The 20552-nt window shown below is 41.9% G+C and overlaps 1 protein-coding gene across 11 annotated transcripts in view; it reads right to left on the bottom strand.

Moving 5' to 3' along the window:
- SGMS1 (sphingomyelin synthase 1) overlaps positions 1-20552 on the bottom strand; it is a 302749-nt gene that overhangs the window by 253275 nt on the left and 28922 nt on the right. For 7 of the 11 annotated variants that reach the window (XM_057530924.1, XM_057530923.1, XM_057530918.1 and 4 more), the window contains exon 2: positions 15119-15213. The gene's annotated coding sequence lies outside the window, so the exon portion shown is untranslated. Of the gene's footprint in view, positions 1-11705; positions 11868-15118; positions 15214-20552 lie in introns of all 11 variants that reach the window. The other 4 variants (XM_057530919.1, XM_057530928.1, XM_057530922.1 and 1 more) reach the window with 1 other exon arrangement.

Raw genomic sequence — 20552 nt, 5'->3', positions numbered from 1 at the left:
CAGAGGGAGCCATGAGGATCCCTTGCTATCTCCTCTCCAGGGTCTGCAGCTGCCTGAATGCCCTTCCTTGACTCAGACCAAACCCACCCCCCCATCAGATCTCCCATCACTGCCATCCATATGCTAGGATTCATAACCCCTAGCCTCATTTTCCTAAACCTTTACTAGGTGTAAAAGTTGCTTTAAAAAGACCAACACACAAACTTATATTTATGTTCCTATGATTACTTTTCCCCTACATAAATGGGGGGAAATAATCCACAATGTACTCAGGTGGTATTTCTTTGCCCCAAAGAAGTGAGGGCTATAAGTACTGCCTGGGGTGCCTATAGTAAGTGGTGTGTGAATTGGAAGCCCTTTTTTTTTTTTTTTTTTTTTTTTTTTTTTGGTAAGGGATGAACAGTAAGGATACCAGGGAATGGGGCAACATGGCATAGCAGAAAGAACCCAGATTTTGGAGGCGGTACGTTTTTTCCAAGCTAGGAGGCAATAAAATAAAACATGGTAGTGAAAAGTGTGCACTTTGGAGTGGGACGGCCCTGGAATCAACGCTGCCTCAGTCACTATTACGCAACCTGAGCTGAACCTCCCAGAGGCTTCCTGTCCCTTCCGAAGTAGCTGGGTCACGTGATCCCCACTGGGGGCGGCTGGTGTGACAAGGCACCTAGTGTGCCACAGTGGCAGCAACAGTGGCTAATCTTCTCCATGACACGTATTCAAGGTCTTTTGCTGACCTTCTAGGAATGTCTGGTCACATTTCCCAAGACAGTTTTGTACTGGCAAAGCACTGCAAACTGTGGACCTTCCAAGGGAAAGATGCCATAAAAACTAGTGGAAAACTTTCCTAGGCTTCCTGGCTTCTCATTGCCAGAAGGAAGTTCAGGAAAAATGGAAGGTATTGTTCTCATAATCTTTACTATTCAAACCAGCCCTCCTCACCTGCCGAAAAAGTCACACAAGAAACATCTTAGATTCTTGGTCCCTCAGTAGCAAAGGTAATAAAGGGCTGGAGCTCAATTACATAAAATCACTGAACATAACAGAAACCTTCTTCTAGTAAATCAGCTATTAAGTCTCAGGTTAATTCTGCCAATGTTATTCCTTGTGGACCTCAACTTTTCTGAACATATTTTTTTAATAATCCTGAAAAACATCAACATAATCTGGACCCTTATAAGTATAGCTAGTACCCCTATATTACACATGAAATACTTTTCCAAAGTGAGACTAAATGAGTAAAATGAGAGATACATTCAAGGTCTATGTGCTACTGCCCCGTAACTATAGTTCCCTGTTAGGGTCCTAGTCACATCATATAATGGGCCCTTCAATTCTGTATTTCAAAAAAGGGAAGAAGAAACTGCTTCTGCCCACCGCCCTTCTGCAGGAGCTAACAGATAAAGCGGTCTGACTTCAACAGGAGTTTTATCTCGTCCAACTGCAAATACCAGCTACCTCTTGCTGCCCAAGGGTCAAATCACTGACAAAAAGTAGAAAAACTAACGGCTGCCTAATAAACTGTTTTATAAACAAATTCTCCCTTAGTGGAGGGAAAAGTAAACCTTAAAAAGCTGATGAAGATAGTATGAGTGTGTTTCGTGTTTGGTAATTGCAATCATTGTTGCTTTTGTTGTGGTCATCCATTTACAATGCTTGGTGTCAGTTTATTTATCTCTTGTAAAAATAAAATACAGTGTGTGTGTGTGTGTGTGTGTGTGTGTGTGAGAAAAAAAAAAAAAAAAAAAAAGCTGATGAAGAGACAACGTCTTTAATAAGGCCACTTTGCCCGTGCCGGGGCAGCCTATGTTCCCTGCCCAGAGAACTGTCATGCCCATCTTAATAGTTAATACTTTAACAGAACACGCTGAACATTAAGAAAAGGCAAAAGCTTATGAGTCAGAAGAATAAGAACTAAGAAAAGCAAATTCGAATCTGGGTGCAATTTCAACAAAGCCTAGCATCTTTTCCATTTCCCCACAGTGAGCACTGCTGCATCTGGGAGGGAGGAAGCCAGAGGGGCACCGTACGGTACCCAGCACATCACAATGTTTGAGCATAATTACAGCATAATAATACATAATGGTATGATAGTAACATCCTCTGCGTATTTAGCACTTACTATGTGCCAGGTGCTACTGTATGTGTATAGAGTGTACATGTCTCTGTGCACATATATATATATAAGATAGATATAAAAATCTACATGTCAACATAGAAAACTCATATATTTTATATATTTAATAATAAATATATTAATATATTATAATTAGTACTATATATATATAAAATCTCATTTAATCCTTAAAATAACCCTGAAGCAAACAACATTCCCATTTTACAGATGAGAAAACTGGGGTTTAGAAAGGTGAAGTAACTTGCCCATGGTCTCAGCCAAGATGCTAGGATATACAACCAGATCTGTTTTGTCTAATTCTAAACGTGGGCTCTTACACACCATATCACCAAAGAAGGTTCCAAAAATTCCCAAGTGGGAGACAGTAGCCCCACCAACCCCACCACCTAACACGGATCTGCCCCAGCTTCTGATCAGAGATGCCCCACAAGAAGCTGGGTGATGGACGAGCTAAAGCAGCTCACCCTGCAGGCGAGACCCAACTTCTTTCAACAGAAGCATGGTCAGCTTGTCCTCGTTACGGACCCAACAGTAAATCTCTCAAACAAGGTTATAACCATGGCCTCCACAAAAGGCATCAGATACTGGGGTCTCACGTGAAAAGCCAGCAACCTCAGAAAACCCTCACCAAGTACCTGATCTTAGACCCTCTTTAGACACCCTTGTCTCCACTGTCCTCCCAGCGGCCACCACAGCTGCAGCTGGAGGAACACGCCCCCTTTCAGCAAAACAGCCAAATGCCATAAATGCCACCCTTTCTTCTCATCTCCCTCCAAGAGCAGGAGGAGTCCCACAATGGATAGGATATTTCATTCACACTCTGTCTGAAGAGCAATTTTTCCCATAGAGAAACTGGGTAGTTAAAATTCTCAACCAGATGAGGGGCCTATTCATGGCAATCTCAAAGCACAAATGACAAAGCTATAGTCTGCCTCACACATTTTTTGAATCACAAAATTATCTGTCTCATAAGTTTAACCCTTCATTTCTTGATAGCACTTTTGATGTTATACATTACACTATCACGTATGTATGTGATAAACCTCTGCCAATAGAAGTTTGTTAAAGAATACAAATCATAATTATCACATGCTAAGTGCCAAAATCATGTTGGCAACAGAACGAAATTTTAAATAATAAAATGCCACAGGGCATATAATGTAAATCACTTGGAAACTATACTTATTTGCTTCTTCCTTGATTCTTTATTCAGGAATCTATAAATACTGCACAGAGCTGGGGCTTTAAGCCCTGGGAGTGAAGTAGCTCTAGCAAGATCAGAAGCTGGCAGTTTCTGCAAAGAACTGTCGTAGCTCTCCTTTTAATTTAAAAAAAAAAAAAAAAAGGAGGTTTAGTTTCCATTGCTGACCCTCAGAATGCAGAAAATAGAAAACTCAGGCTGCTTCAATTAAGCTGAGAGTAACCAAGGAAATATTCTGCTCATGCTTGTGTTAGAGCTTTAAAAGTGGAAGCGTGGAAGAGGCAGCAACGCTGATAATCAACGAGGGTGACAAAACTCAGAAAACTCAGGCTGGACGTTGGTCAGCTAACTTGTCATCATTTGCAAGTTTCCCTCTTAGCACTAAAAACTCTGGTCTCTGCCTGTGAAGTAACAGACAGCGCCAGGAGGTCATTTTGCTACTGTATATATAGTAAGGGAGAAGGACACAGAAATATAGAGAGAGGAGTTACTAATTTAACAAAAAGGGTTCCTTCCTAACTGACAAGAATTCACAATTTATTTATATTTAGCTTTTTAAAAAAACTCAAAAACTAACAAAGAAGATCTACAGTACTGTGCTCCTATTAATTTTAATTCAACCTCAAGACAGTAACTAAAATTACCCCTAGATTGTTGGTGGCTTTAATAATAAGAGTGAGTAACTGACTTTCTAAACGTAGGTAATCTGTGAATCTGATTTCCCCAAAGGTTGATAGAGTAATAAAAGGCCAATATTTTAAGTAGAAAGCAATTTCTCAGTTTTGCACACAGCTCTGCACAAAAAAAAAAAGGATCTTGGGCAAGCTTCCATAGCAATCAGCATGGAAGCAGAGAGGTTTTCCTTTCCTTTCCTTTCCCAGTGGTGAAGTTATAGCTATTAAAGAGCTGCTGCTGTGCAGAGCTGCAAGTCTTCTGAAAAGAACTTCTGTTATCTAATCGCCACCAGGCCAGGGACTACCATCTCAGTTATCACCCAATGACCAAGGCATTCCTCTGAGGGGCTGTGCCCCAGTAAGCGGGAAGGAAGCATGGGTATCTGCCAGAGGACACGCCCAATGTTCAGAGAGGACAGAAAGCAACTGAATTTATCACCACAAGGGTCACATCAGGAGATAACCCAATAACCCAAGGTCAGTTGGCCTATATTAAAAGAACCGCACTGCCCTCCCCAAACCTGCTTAATTTTTGCAGCGACCTGCTATCAGAATTAAGGTTAGTTTTTTACCTACTCTCTGATGATCTGAGCTTGAATGCTTTGTTGAAGCATTTACTAGGGATCAAAGTCACAAACACAGCCTCACTCCCCATGCCACATTTATGTCCAATCCCTCTGGCCTGCGGCAGTGCCCTTTGTGGGTGGTCAAGGACAAACAGCATTAAAGCCTATTATTCGGCTTTTCATGTAAGAAGGCTTAATGTGTCAGCTGCATTTTAATCTAAGAATTAGATGCTTACCCTCGGAAAACTGCTTTTAGAAACATCAATAAGGATTTTTTTTAAGGATTCTTATTTTTTATCTCAAAGCCCAATTATTTATAAATTTATTGGTATTTTACATCTGAAATGAAAGCCTTTAACCAAGAAAAAGAGGCAGCTGCTGCAGAGTTAACAAGAAAGCCAAGATCTCTACTGAGGCAATCTAAATATGTATCTCGCCTTAAAAATAAAAGAACACCAGCTAAGGCTCACCACTGCAGGTATGTGTCTGACCAAATACCAACGCTACAAATCCTGCCCTGGATTTTTAAGACTTCTATATTGACTTCCAGTTAAAGACAGTGGACAGACACACATATTTAGTTCCTCTCTCTCCTAACCCCCAATACAACAGTTATTGCTTTTTAAAGGCATAAATCCACAAGGACAGAGATAACAAGAGAGATTTAAATGTTAAACTTTTTAAAGCCGGAAATCAATTTGAAAATGGCAACTGACGTAGCAGACCCAAAGAAGCCATATCTTCCAATTTATGAAGCCCCATTCTTAAACATGAACTGACACTCAAGGATCATCAGCCACGTAAAAAAAGTATCTAATATGAAAGACGGAAACAAACAGGAAAAAAAGCAAGTTAATAAAAATCATGAGAAAAAGAAAGCTTCAAAAAGAAAAAAAAAAGTATAATTATCTCCTCAGAGAGCTAAGAGAATACTCTAATAAAAAAAAAGACTCTATAAAATAGAAGCATCCAGAGAAGAACAAACCAAAAACAAGAGCTGTCAGAAAATAAAACATGATAACAAACATAAAAAATTTAATAGAAAGATTAGAAAGTAAAGTTGAGGAAATATTCTAAGAAAACAGCTTAAAAATAGAGGTGGAAAACAGGAGTAAAGATCACAGTCATACTACAAGTCAGTCAACACCTAACAGGAATTTCAGAAGGAAAGAACAGAGAAAAGAGGGGGAAAAGTCAGTAATGACAGACTTCAAGAAAATTCCTAAAAATGAAAGAGGTGAGTTTCCAGCCTGAAAATGCCCATTCGGATCTCAGCACAATACATGAAAATAGACCCTCCCCACCAAGGAACATTATCGCGAAGAACTAGGAGTCCGAGAGAAAAAGTAAGAAAGATCGGTCACCTGACAAGAATTGGGAATCAGGTCTTAGATTTATCACCACTAACACCGGAAGCCTGAAGGCAATGAGCAAATCCTTCACTATTCTGAGGTTCAGAGACTTCCAGTCTAGAACTCTACACCAACCAGACTGTACATTAAATATAAATATACAGCAGAAACTAACACACCATTGTAAAGCGATTATACTCCAATAAAGATGTTAAAAAAAAATATATATATATATATATATATATATATATAATGCTCTCAGACCTAAAACCACTCAGTCTTACCTCCTGTGTAATTTGTTAGGAAGGTTACAGAGCATGTGGTCTGCCAAAATAAGGGAATAAACCAAGAAAGAAGGGAATATGGAATGTGGGAAACAGGGAAGCCCATAGAGAAGCAAGATAAGAGAAATCCCCAGAACGGTGTTGAAGGAAGAGTCCATCTCAAGGCGTGCTGCACAGCAGGCCTGGAGAGGATGTGGTCTAGACTGGTGCAGGGCCTAAGACTCCAGGTGAGATAATGTCAAGAAGATAAAATTGATAAAATACCTAAGATACTGGGAGGAGATTCACATGGAACGCTGTTTGTGGCTAACTTAGTGATAAGTGCACAAAATTTTTAAAAACAAGACAATTATTAAATCCAAGAAAAACTTGTGTGCAGGAAAGTTAAAGTAATCAAACTATACTACATAGCGTACCTGTGAATCCTGTTTACACAGTATAAGATAAACACCAAATAAGAAATTGGGGGGTAAGGAGGGAGCAACAGAATAAAGGGATAAGAGGTCTTGTGGAACTACATAACCCTTTACAAATCAAGCTTGTATAACTTCAATAAAAACAAAAACTAAACTTTAAAAAGATATTTCTATACTTAATATTTCATTAGTATACCACCTGATAGCTTACAAAATACTTTCACATGTGTCTAATCATTTATCTTTTACCAGACTCTGCAAGTCAGGTTACCTCCTTTATAAAGATGAGAGAACTACCTCAGGGAAGTTAAGCAACTTGATGAGTGACACAGAACAACAAGGGGGCAGAGGCAGAACTGGGAAGAGAGTGGCACGCTCAAGGTGTGTTTGACATTCACAGTATGGTTGATACGAATGATGTGGGTAGGAGTCTAAAGAGAGATAAGCCAAATCAAATTTTGGAGTGCAGGGTTCTCAAACTTGTGTGTCCATAACACTCACCTGGAGTTCCACTTATACGAGGTATCCAAAGTAGCCAAATTCACAGAAACAAAAGTAAAATGGTGGTTACCAGGGGCTGGGGAAGAGAGGAAGTGAGAACCATTTAATAAGTATAGAGTTTCAGATTTGCAAGATGAGAAAGTTCTGGAGATCTACTTCCCCACAATGTGAATATACTTAACACTACTGAACTGTACACTCAACAATGGTTACGATGATGAAGTTACGTATTTTACAATTTAAGGAAAAAAGAATCACAGAGAGCTTGTTAAAACACTGATGGCTAGACCTCAACCCTAGAGTTTCAACTCAGTAGGTTTGGGTGGGACCTAAGAAGTTCTGCTTCTAACAAGTGCCCATGTGATGCTGATGACGCTGTTCTGGGGACCAAATTTTAAGAACCGCTGCTCTGGTTCAAAGGTTCTCAATCCTGAACGCACAGCACCTTCACCTGAGATCCTAGACCAAGTAAATAAAAACATGAGCTGGGGAGGGGGTACCTGGACATGGAGTGCTTTTATAGCCCTAAGGGTGATTCCAATATGCAGGCAGTTTGAGAGCCCCTGGCCTGGAAAGTGGCCCATGCCAATTGGCAGTACAGCGTGTGTGAGCGCTACAAGCAGGCCTGGGGCCACTCAGCCACATTCTGGCTCTGCCTCCGTTTCATCATCTACAAAATAATGGTCATGGAGTTGTTGAGACTATTAAACAGGATAATCAATAAAAGAACTCAGGGCAGTACCCATCACACAATGAATAATAATGTTATTACTTTTGTTGTTGACTTACAGGAAACAAGGTCGCCCTTGTTTTTTCAGCTATAAAACAGGGTCAGGTTAAAGACAATGAAGAATCTATTAATATTCAATCCCAGACTACTAAACAAGAAAAAAAGCTCCCAAGGACCTAAGAACAAAGTAAGTGGGATTAAATCTAAGAACCTTTTATGATTCCCACAAGCATTTAGCAAACCAAGGGTCTTTTCTACAGAATTAGTAGCTAATCCCTTTACTCTCTGAATAGGTGTTGTAATTTGGAGTATAAATACCATTGTAAAAGCAGGTGTTGGAATCAATACTCAAACACCACCACCTTCATCTAAAGAAACAACATAATGCGGTGTGTTCACACAGAGGTAATGTCAGACTCAGAGCCGAAATTCCTGAAGACATCTACATAGTAAACAATTTCTTGTCAAAAGAAACTGAAAATGAAGACAAAGGCATAGTTCAAATAGGTTTGTTCATTCAAGAAATATCTGAGCACCTCCCACATACCAGGCACAGTGGCAGCGAGGGAGGGCAGGCCACTCACTGCAGGGCAGAGTTTTTCATGCAGGGAAGCAGGTGGGTCCGCCCATGAAGCAAGCTTTGGGAACGCCGAAGTGCACCCTTCTTCCTCAAAAGCAGTGTAGGGAGAGCCAAAATTGTGGTTTCTGCTAAGTTTTTCTTCTCATGTAGAGCTGCATATTTGGGGTGGGGTGTTAACTATAATCCACAGTAACATAGTGTCTTGAGTCCACAGTCAGTACAAAGAAATCATTGTCTACATCCTCGGAAAGCAACATGACCCTCCTTAGATGTCTGGGTCACACCAAAGTCTGAGTCCCCAGGGCAAGCCTCCTTCATTAAGTCATTTGAATAATTTCCCCACAAAACTGTCTCACGGTTGTGGGAATATATTCTTTTTTTTTTTTTAACATCTTTATTGGAGTATAATTGCTTTACAATGGTGTGTTAGTTTCTGCTTTATAACAAAGTGAATCAGTTATACATATACATATGTTCCCATATCTCTTCCCTCTTGCGTCTCCCTCCCGGAATATATTCTTTTTTTTTTTTTTTTTTTTTTTATTTTATTTTTGGCTGTGTTGGGTCTTCGTTTCTGTGCGTGGGCTTTCTCTAGTTGCGGCAAGCGGGGGCCACTCTTCATCGCAGTGCGCGGGCCCCTCACTATCGCGGCCTCTCTTGTTGCGGAGCACAGGCTCCAGACGCGCAGGCTCAGTAGCTGTGGCTCACGGGCCCAGTTGCTCCGCGGCATGTGGGATCTTCCCAGATCAGGGCTCGAACCCGTGTCCCCTGCATTGGCAGGCAGATTCTCAACCACTGCGCCACCAGGGAAGCCCCCCGGAATATATTCTTAATGAGGAAAATGGTGTCTTTTTCTAGACAGAACTGGCTAAAGGCCTTGGAAGCAGCATTCTGGGGTGGTGTGAGCCTCTCTGTCAGAAATTACGTCCTCACACCGTACTGATGGGTTCAAATCGCCTCCCAACCACAAAAATCTTGGTTTCCTCTAAAGCTCAGAATTACTGGCTCTGATTACACAATCAGCAAACATCTCCTGAGTGAGTGCCAACCCTGGATACGGCTGACTGTCCCAAGCCTGTGCCCACCAGGGTGGAAAAATTCTGTGCCAATGTCCTCCCACTGATGTCCCCTAAATATCCCTGGGGGCACTCTGTACCTGGGAAGCTAAAGATCGGCTTGCAAATAGAATATGTAAGTAACGCTGCCCTGGCTTGTACACGTAGGTACATCCAAACAACAGGCCTACTTTGTAGGAGTTTTTCCCTCTCTGCTTCTTTGATTGATTATTAATCCAAATGCTCCACAGTCATTACATAAAGGCAACTGTGGGGACAGGGAAGAAGTCAGGAGACCTGACTGATGTTGGTGCCCCCTTCACAGGCCATGTGACTCTGGACTTCCACAAGCTCACCTGTCACTCTGCTGGCAGGGCTGTCTCAAAGATAACAACAATAACAAGGGACAGAGGGACCAGCATGTATCAGGTACTGTTCTAAGTGCCCTACAAATACCCATTAATTTAATCCTTCCCAGAACCTTATAAGGTAGATACCTATACCCCCATTGCACAATGAGGAAACTAAGGCACAGAGAAGTTAAGTATTTGTCAAAATCTTATGCGGCTAATAACTGAGCCCACACAGTCTGGCCCCGGGAATCCATGTTCTTAATCACTTCTTTATCCTGCCTCCCTGATGCTTCTTTCAAGTCAAACAAGTGAATACACCTGAAAATGCTTTGCAAACCATAAAAAGATACATTTATTATTATTATTATTAGCTTGCCTCCCAGCATCCACCGACCCCCCCTAATTTCTGTACTTCTGGTGGGAACCATTCCCCACTGTCATCAATCAATGCTTCATCTTCAGCTGAAGAGGTGCTCACCTCAGACACTAGGTGCGAAGCATATGACCTGGGCAATCCAGTCAGGATGGGCCCATGTCCCTGGCCACAGTGACTGGGCCAGCGCTAGGCACCAGGCCAAGACTGTCATCTGTGCAGTGCCTTGGATGATCATTGTAATGACGTCAACCTGAAGCTGCTGCAGGTCTCACCTGTAGCCCAAGAACATGCAGCCAAGAATGATCCTCATAACATTGTTTGGATCCCCAATCTGGCCCCTCCTGAAGTCAGATCCATCTCTAGACTTTCAACCACCTGAACCAATAAATCTTTTTACTTAAGATAGTTTGAATTGGGTTTTCTGTTACTTGCAACCAAGAGAATCATCCTGATCTCTTTCTAAAACACGTTTCGTTCTATCAAGCTATATTCAGCTGCACTTCAGTCCCTTCCCTCTCCGAAAATAAAACTTGAGAGACTGAGAAAGTAAATGTTAATTAGCTAGCCTTGACAAATTAAACACTCCTGGAGCTGGAGTTCTTGACAGAAGAACTCCATATTATGTAGAATAGAAGATCCAGTTTTTTTAATGCCACAGATCAAGTGTTCTGGCCTATCATCAAATTTGTTTCATAAAACTTTATTTTTAACCAAAGCAGTTAAGCCTGCAGTTTTCAGCTTTGCAAGGAAAACAACTGTGATATTTACTTCCTCTCAGTCTTCTCATTTTTCAGTTACCCCTAAATCCAAACCAGTACCAAAAATTACTAAAATGAAGAATAAGATTGAGTTTTTAAAAACATTTTAAACACAAGAAGCAGAAAGTTGTGTGTGGGTGTATATATCATTTCTTCCTCAGAAAGAAGAGGAACTAAACCTTAACCTTATTTATTAATTTTGGCAACAGAAGAAATCAGTACGAGTTTGAACCACATTCATTGAACTATTCACTGCACCAGCTAACATTCCTTCCCTATAGTTCCTTCAGACAGATTCTCATAATTAGATTTCAGAGGAAAGCACCATTGGTCACCCAGACCACAGCCTCAGAAGGTGCAAGTAGCATGCCACTTGACGTCAGATGGTTCCTAAGGCAGTGTATAAACACTGTCAAGACTTCGTGCGTTTTCACATCTTCAAATTATTACACACAGCTAAATAACTACGGTGACAGGCCAGTCATAGCCCACGTGTCCACCCGTAAAGCATATATAAAAATGTTAATTGAGTGAAGATGATGTTAAAAACCAGTTTCACACTCCTTGGAGAAAATTTAAAAATATTTCTCTATTTTCTATGTTCATCACATTGCACTCTATAGCCTCCTATTAAGAAGAAACAAACTTTAATGACCTCGAGTAAGCAGGTAGATAAGCATACCAACAAAGATAAATTTGTTTAACTACATTCCAAACGTTATTACCTTGTGTGCTGTTCTTTCTGTTGAGGCTTATTTTTTCTTATTATCATGGCCTAAGACTGAAAGTCTGCTTGGCTTGCTTTGGTAAGCTCTTCAAAGATCACAGCCCTATCCAGACAGGCTGCTTTCAAACAATCTTTGTTACCACATGTAAACCATCAGGACCTATAAACACATAATTATTTATACGATATCATACAACATACTTTTTTACAACTGAATTAACCATTAGATTACACAGAATAAGTGTTCATCAAATTTATAAAATTAACAAAAATAGCCAACATACTAGTTTAAATTTGAGGATTTCGTAAATCTATTTCCATATTACACTTTTGTTCTGATTCACAGAAAGCACAACCCTACAATGGAACTTCAAGTTCATAGGGGTCTCTGTAAAGCCCAGAAGGGCAAGAACCATATCTGACTATCACCATTTTACGCCTGACATACAATAGGCACTCTGTTAATACCTGTTGGATAAATAAATGAATAAATAAAGGCATTAACACTAAAAGTAATGGGCTCACACTATTTCATGACTACAGAGGTTATTATTACTATGTCCTTGCTTTGATGAAGTAAAGCAAGAGTTGACAAACTTTTATGCAAAGGGCCAGATGGTAAATATTCTAGCCATTGTGGCCCATATGGTCACTGTTGCAAATGCTCCACTCAATCTCTTTCCCAACTATTCAACTCCACTGTCGTAGCACAAAAGCGGTCATAGACAATACATACACAAATGAGCACGACAGTATTCAAATAAAACTTCATTTACAAAAACAGAATTTGGCCATAAAAACACCCAAATCCCATGGGAACCACTTTCTTATAATGAACACTCTATTCCCTAAAGGTTGGACATTGGTGGACTTGCTAAATTCAGCCAGACATGTTTTGTTTTGTTGGGTCAAAAATTGGGCAGGGCATATATACTCATTCCCCACAGCTCCATCACTCCTTACTGAGCGACCCCGCACCCTACTAATTTCCGTCATGTTACAAGCCTGGCCCACGCAAGCCTTTGAGTTTACATCCTGAACTTTACAGTACAACTGGTTTCCAGTGATGTGGCCCATACCCGTACCTGTGAATCTGTAACCACAACACAGGCTCCTCAAGAGCAAGCCCATGACTTGCAACGCTTCACCCTTCATCTAACACCTAATATCAACACCCAGTGAACTTTAAATATTTATTGACTGCCTACTGTTTGATATAGTTACTGTCTCCTTGGAGGGGGTGTAGAAAGAGTTACAATGACAGACAAAAGGATGGAGAAAACGTGCCAGCTGAGAACAAAGAGAAAAGGGACATGGTGAGTCACAGGAAAAGCAACAGGAATCATTACAGGACTGAAAAACCAATCTCTTCCAACTGTGTCTCAACCTTCCATCGGCTGCCAGGATTCCTCCATCGTATCACAGCAGAAGCTGGGCAGAGGTTGGACAACTCGGGACACTTCAACGGTAACCACAGTGAGGATAAAACCTTGGTTAATCCTCATTTCTGCCACAGGGTGCTCTGAGTGGATGAACCCAAAAAAATCACCTGCATCTAACAGAAGGAATAAACTGCTGGACTCTCACACAACGGTATGCTCTACAGCAATGAAAATGATCAATCTACAACTACATGCAACAATATGGAGGAATCTTTCTAATACATTGTTGAATGAGGAAAGTCAGACACAGAAGAGTACGATCTGCATTACACACACACACACACACACACACACACACACACACACAGAGAGAGAGAAAGACAGGCAAACTAATTTATGCTCCTAGAAGTCAAGAGAGTAATTCCCCACCGAGTGGGTAATGTCCAGAATCTAGTGTCTAGAGGAGGCATGAGGCTGTGGGGAAAATGTTCTGTTTCTTGATCTGGGTTCTGGTTACATTAGTGAGCTCAGTTTGGAAACTGCATTGAGCTATACACTTACAATATGCGTATTTTCTGTATATATATTCTATTTCAATAGAACGTTTAAAAAAAAAAACACTCCCCCATTTCTAAGTGGTCCAGGACTAGAGAGCCAATTGAAGGCCGCACACAGAGCCCCATATGCCTTCCCTTCCGCCATCCTTCAGAGCCTCTTGCCTCATGTGGAGCCCCAGGCACGCCTCCTCATCTTTTCTAAGCATAACCAGACAGAGGCCAAGCAGTGAGAAAGCAAACTAGATCATTTTGAGATATCTGTAATTCCAGTCCCAGTGTCTTCGGAAAGTTAGTGTCTTTCAGAAACTTTACTGCTGTCACTAACTTTTTGTTCTAAATCAGAAATGAAAATATTAAGATGACTCCGCTGCCCTAAATGGCTCACTTAAACAGACTTCTTTTAAAATAACGCTCTAAGTGGGTAAATCTAGTTCATAACCATGAATGAAGAAATGCTTCAACACTCAGGGCCTCCAGAAGAAGATACTGTAAACAAAATGTAACTGAGATTAGAATGTAGAACAGCAAGAGCAACCCTGCAAGCACCCCAGAGCTGTAATGACCGACTGTGTAAATGGCCCTCATGGGTAGTACTTACAACTACAATCAGAGCTGAACACACATCTTCAAGACTTTATGTAAAGTTTCAACTCAGGTAGTCAAATTATGGGGCTGGGAATCATTCTGATTCTCTCTAATGTTGATCTTAATATACTAACCTCAACTGGACATTACCACTCATATTCTTTTCCCATTCTCCTTGTAAGTTCAGGCTAAAAAAATCAGTTAAGAGCTTTGATCACATTAGATCACAGAGACTGGTCTACTTGTGAATGCTGGTCAGGAAGGAGGGAAGAGGAATCATCAGATCCTCTGACCTAACAATAAACATCAGCTACAGCGGGCCAGATGGGCAGATTACCAGGAACAGAGAAAGCACAGTAATCCTCTCTTATACAGGGCACACGCGTAGTGCAAATTCCAATCCTTTATATCCAGATGTTTTTCACATCAAACAAATTCACTATATAGGTCTGTCCATTAAGTAAGTCACTGTTTAAGTATTTTTTAAATCTGACCTTATTTATATCAGCCAGGAAGGGAACATAAATTCAAAATTACATCTTTTAATAGGAAATTGTAACTGTGTTTAAGTAAATGATTCTGTCATGGAGTTTATGAATGTTCTAAAATGTCTCTCAGAGGAGAATATTCTTATTTTTAGGAACTGCATCCCCAAGAACTGAGGATAAAATGTCATGATCTCTTCAACTTACTTTCACATGTTTCAGCAGAAAACAGTAGAAACCTACTACACACACACACACACACACACACACACACACACACAGGTATACACAATGTGGCAAAATGCTAACAATTGTTAAATGTAAACCCACTGTACATTTTTTAACTCTTCAGTATGTTTGAACATTTTTATAATAAAAAGACGCACAGAAATCTTTACTCACCTTTCAAGTGGATGGCCGTCTTCTTTTTCCTAATCAAAAACGAATGGCTAAATATGCCCAGAGGCACATTTACGGATGTTCATGCTGCCCTCGCCCTGCAAGAATAAGCAAAACAACACGTTACCACCAAAGGTTTTTATTAAGTTAATGCCATTTCAGTTGAGACAGTGTTCTTAATATATGTCAAGGCTGTAGGTTAAAATTCTGTTGAAACTGTTTTTTAAGCAAGGAGAAAAGTGAAAAGAGAAAAGAATAATCCCATCACATATTGAATGTGGGGAACAACCACTGGCCTGACCCACTGGAGGAACTTCTGGAACAAAGGAATTCCTCAGTAAGTTTCTTTTAATTCACATAAATTTCAGGGCAGTGATGTAGCCTAAGCTTCCACTTGAACAACAACTGGGGCTTCAAGGACCTGAGCTTGACTCTGACTTTGGATTCTGAGACTACACTTAGAAGGCACTCATGTACCCTCGCAGAACCACACCAGACGTGCTGCTCTTCCTGGAGTCCTTTCAGGCAAAGGTATTCAGACCGGATCTACTACTACACTCGACTATAATACGTGCTCTAGGGCACAGTGGCCCGGGGGCCTGATGCCTCCACCACACCTCATCTCTTGGCATTACCTATTGCATCTGATCCTCGCCACAGCCCTGTGAGGCAAGCGGTGTTTACTGATTCCATTTTCCAGAGGAGGCAGCTAAGTGTCAGAGATGATACAGGACATTCAACTAGAAAACATCAGACATGAAACTGCTACTTGGGTCTTCTGACCTCAAGCTCAGGGCTTATCTCACTAGGAAAGGAGAAAGCACAGTATTTATATCAGCTAGGAAGGGAACATAAATTCACAGGCCGTCCCCACGCTCCCTACCCCATAACATGAAAGCCAACCTGAAAACCAACCTCAAAGCCAAACAGCCAGACAACACAGCCACATGTCATTGTGGGGAAGAGGCGGGGAGGGGGGGAGGGGCATGCACACGCTGCAGTTTACTCCCTGAGAGTATATATTAATAATCATTCTTAATAGTACCAATAATACTATAATTATGATTACCAATTACTATAATGACTATTAGTCATTATACTTCCCTTTGAAACACAATGACCCTTAATGTATTTTTGACATTTTATATATATTTCATTTTTCTCCCTTCTTTCTCAAGAAAGCACGCTATTGGCCAAAGAAAGTAAAACAAGGCTCACATGGCACCCCAGGTAATTTTTATCGCTGCCACACAAAAAGGCAATTACCACTCGCTGTTGAAGATTTTCCATTCATTTTTATAAAAGGCAAAATACAATAGAATATAATGGCACAGACACTGACTGCTCTGCCAATAAAGTTGGAAGCAGCATCAAAACTACCCTCCATGATGGCCTGAAGTGGCCCTTCATCTGCTGATCACCAAAATTCTGCACGCAATGCACAAAGGTTTAGAGGTCTTGATGTCTACCACGTGAAGGTGCTGGTGTACAAAAGTCTGAGGAAAGCTAGTCAGGGACCCCTGCACCTGGCTTTTAGTCCTGTCTCCTCCGCTCGTTAGCTTGATTAAAAATTGAGAAAACCTCTGGACTTCCCTGGTAGCGCAGTGGTTAAGAATCCGCCTGCCAATGCAGGGGACACGGGTTCGAGCCCTGGTCCTGGAAGATCCCACATGCCGCAGAGCAACTAAGCCCGTGCGCCACAACTACTGAGCCTGTGCTCTAGAGCCCACGAGCCACAACTACTGAGCCCACGTGCCACAACTACTGAAGCCTGTGCACCTAGAGCCCGTGCTCCGTAAACAAGAGAAGTCACTGCAATGAGAAGCTCGCGCACCGCAACAAAGAGCAGCCCCCGCTCGCCACAGCTAGAGAAAGCCCGCACGCAGCAACGAAGACCCAACACAGCCAAAAATAAATAATTTTTTTAAAGTATTAAAAATTGAGAAAACCTCTCCAGGCAGCTACCTCTCCTGTGGGTTGGAACACCTGTTCACAAGGATGTTGCAACTCACAAAAAAGATAGGATATGACTCAATGCCTCATCGACGAGAGCACTTAGACCCCAGGAATACTGACCAAGAAGTTACGCCAACAGCAACACAAAACCAAGGGAAAAAACATGATGTATCTTTGGAAACATCAACTTTACTCATGGATTTTGGTGAGGGAAAGATAAGCAAGTGAATCAGTAATATTAAAGCTGTTAATATTGAAACAGATATGCATTATGGAGTTGAATGCAATCATTGTATGAATTTTTTTTAATATTTATTTATTTATTTTGGCTGCGCCGGGTCTTAGTTGCAGCACTCAGGATCTTCACCGCCGCGTGCGGGATCTTTTAGTTGAGGCATGCGAACTCTTAGTTGCGGCACGCGGGATCTAGTTCCCCGACCAGGGATCAAACCTGGGCCCCCTGCACTGGGAGTGTGGAGTCTTACCGCCCTGGACCACCAGGGAAGCACCCATTGCATGAATTTTAAAGCCAAAACTCCTGTCCTTACTTGCCTAGTTCATTTCCAGCCACACCCTTTCATGTGGGGGAAGGGAGTGAGGGATGGGATCTCCTTTTTCATTAAAGATGGTCTTGGGACAATGTGTGAAGCTGGTAGGGGTTTTAATATCACAGTGCGTCCAGGAAGCTCCCAATGGCCCCTGCTTTGGAGAATTCGCTTCAAACTCAGGAGTCCCAGATTTTTGCCAGATCTAGGTACAGGTGGGATGAAGTCTAGATACATACAATCCCATCTCTATACCACACGTCCTGGCGTGAGTGTTACTGAAGTTCCTCTCTTCACTGCCCTTCCACCCGCTCCCTGCCCCTTGGACATCCCCGTCAGGCAGGCTCACGCCACTTAGTTACTCAAATTAAACCACTGACTTTTCTTCAAACCCATACTGATTGGTAACACATTCAGCATCTCCAGTAATCTTCATTTAAATGGATGCCTGCATCATTCCTAAAGAAAAATAAGCTGACCAATTTAGTCTGTCTCTAAATTAAACTTTCTATTGTGAAATATATTTAAAAGTGCCGGGACTTCCCTGGTGGTCCAGTGGCTAAGACTCTGCACTCCCAATGCAGGAGGCCCGGGTTCGATCCCTGGTCGGGGAACTAGATCCCACATGCATGCCGCAACTAAGAGTTCGCATGCCGTAACTAAGAAGCCCACATGCCACAACAAAGATCCTGCATGCCGCAAATAAGACCCAGTGCAGCCAAAATAAATCAATAAAAATTTTTTTTTTAAAAAGTGCCTACCATGGTAGCCAGCCTCCCGGATGGCCCCCAATGACCCCTGCCTCTTGGCACTCACGCTCTTGTGAAGTACCCCCAACACACACACACACACTGAATAGGGCTGGCATGCGTGGCTAATACGCTATTGGGGAAAGGATGGGGTGTGACTTCAAAGGCCAGGTCAAAAGAGCAGCTTCCCTCTCACTGCCTTGGCAGGGAAACCGGCTGAACCCGCTGCCACGTCATGGTCATGAGGACACTCCAGCCGCCCTAGAGGGAGGCCCACGTGGTGAGGACCGAGGCCTCCTGCAACAGCCAGGTGAGTAAGCCTGCTGAGAAGCAGATCCTCCAGGCCAGGCAAGCCTTCAGACGATGGCTGCTTCCACTGACACCCCGACTGCAGCCCCATGTGACCCTCCCCCAGTTAGAACCATCCAGCAAAGCTGCTCCTGGTTTCCTGACCCACACAGACATTGTGCGAGATGATGAAGGTTTATCACTTTTAAGCTACTGAACTTTGAGGTAACTTGTTATGCAGTGATAATTAATATAATAACGTATGTCAGCTTAAAGAATAATAAAATGAATCCCATGTATGTTAACACCCAGTTGGTGGTGCTGGGTTCTGTTTTTCTTTTGTTTAAAAAAAAAAAAAAAGGCCTGTGTACCCCTTCCTGTACCTCAACCCCTCCATTCTCCCCCCGAGAGATAACCACAAGCCTGAATCTTGAGTCAATCCTTTCCTCCTCTGTATGGTTTTACCACATCTGTATTCTCAATATGTTGTTGCGTTCTGCCTGGCTTTAAGCCTAATACAAAGGAAACCAGGACTGTATGTATTCCAGACTCGCCTCTTAAGATTTTGATTTTGAGATTCATCCCTGTTGACTCATGTGACTGTAGCTGATTTTTCACCACCATATAGTTCTCACTATGTGAACATACCCACAATTTATTGCTCTGTTCTACTGTTGAGGATCATCTGGGGATTTTTCAGTTTTTGCTATTATGAATAATGCTGCATTTATATTCTAGTGCTCGTCCCCCGGTGCACACAGCAAATTTCTCCAGGGCGTATACCTAGGAGAAGAGAGCTGGGCTTGGGACCACATAAGTTCAACTCTTCTCAGTAATGCCAGATCGTTTTCCAAAGTGGTTACGTACAATTGACTCTTCAGCCGCTTTTCCAGTCTCTCTCCAAATAAGAGGCATGCTTGTTTTGCTAATTACCAGCAAAGCTTTCAAACAACAAAAGGGAAAGCTTTTCCTATTTGCAGCATCACCGCTGCAAATAAATAGTACTCCAAAGTAGTGACCCAGACAGCTGGAACATATTAGTCACAGGACCTCAGGACAGACTTCTGAATAAGGATGCAGACCCAGTCAGCACCGCGCTGCCCAAGGGTATCAGTCAAATTTGACTTCTAGACCTACATTCAATTTAGAGACTGCTGTCCTCCTGGTGGACTCACAGCTATGGTCCCCTCTTACTGCTGTCAACTTGAAAGGGAAAAAAGTTAATTCAAATGAGAGAAGAAAGTTACTATAAATTTCAAGGAAGCTCGTTATCATGTCACTGAAAGAAACAATGGCACTAGATGACCAAGATGACCAAAATGGGGTTATTTCAACTCAACCTCTTGGCAGTTCTCATTTGTCTCTTTACAATCATTTATCCCTGTGAGGTAGGAACTACTGCTACACCCATTTCACAGATGGTGGAAACTGAGGCATAGAAAGCAATTAAGTTGTGCACAGTCACACAGCTGATAAGTGGTAGAACAAGGATTTGAAATGAGTTTACTCCAGAATCCACATTCTTAACCACTACTCTAGGCAGCTTTTTCAGTCCCCCAAGACCAGCCAGAAGGCCCTGCAATGGTGACGAAATGGTGGAGACACCACTTGAACATTTTCTCTGACTTAAAGTTCATGTTCTTTCTACAATGGGCCTTCTGGACAAAATAAAATTACCCGATCCCAGGGCTTGTGGTAGGCAAGTGTTGACCTTAGGTCTTGGAAACAGCCCCCATGAAAGAAACAGATGCCACAGTGGGAGAAGGTGTGTTGGCTTTCTTGGCACTCAGCAGGCAGCAGCTGTCATGCCTCCACGACAGGCAGATTGAGGCAGAGTGGGTTCCAATAAGAGCAGCGGGCACAGTCAGAGAACCAGGGCTCAATGCCACCTCCTTACAG

Source organism: Balaenoptera acutorostrata, chromosome 16 (genome assembly GCF_949987535.1).
Source record: "Balaenoptera acutorostrata chromosome 16, mBalAcu1.1, whole genome shotgun sequence".
In the NCBI taxonomy this organism is placed as follows: Eukaryota; Metazoa; Chordata; class Mammalia; order Artiodactyla; family Balaenopteridae; genus Balaenoptera; species Balaenoptera acutorostrata.
This window is presented reverse-complemented; position numbering and strand designations above follow the sequence as displayed.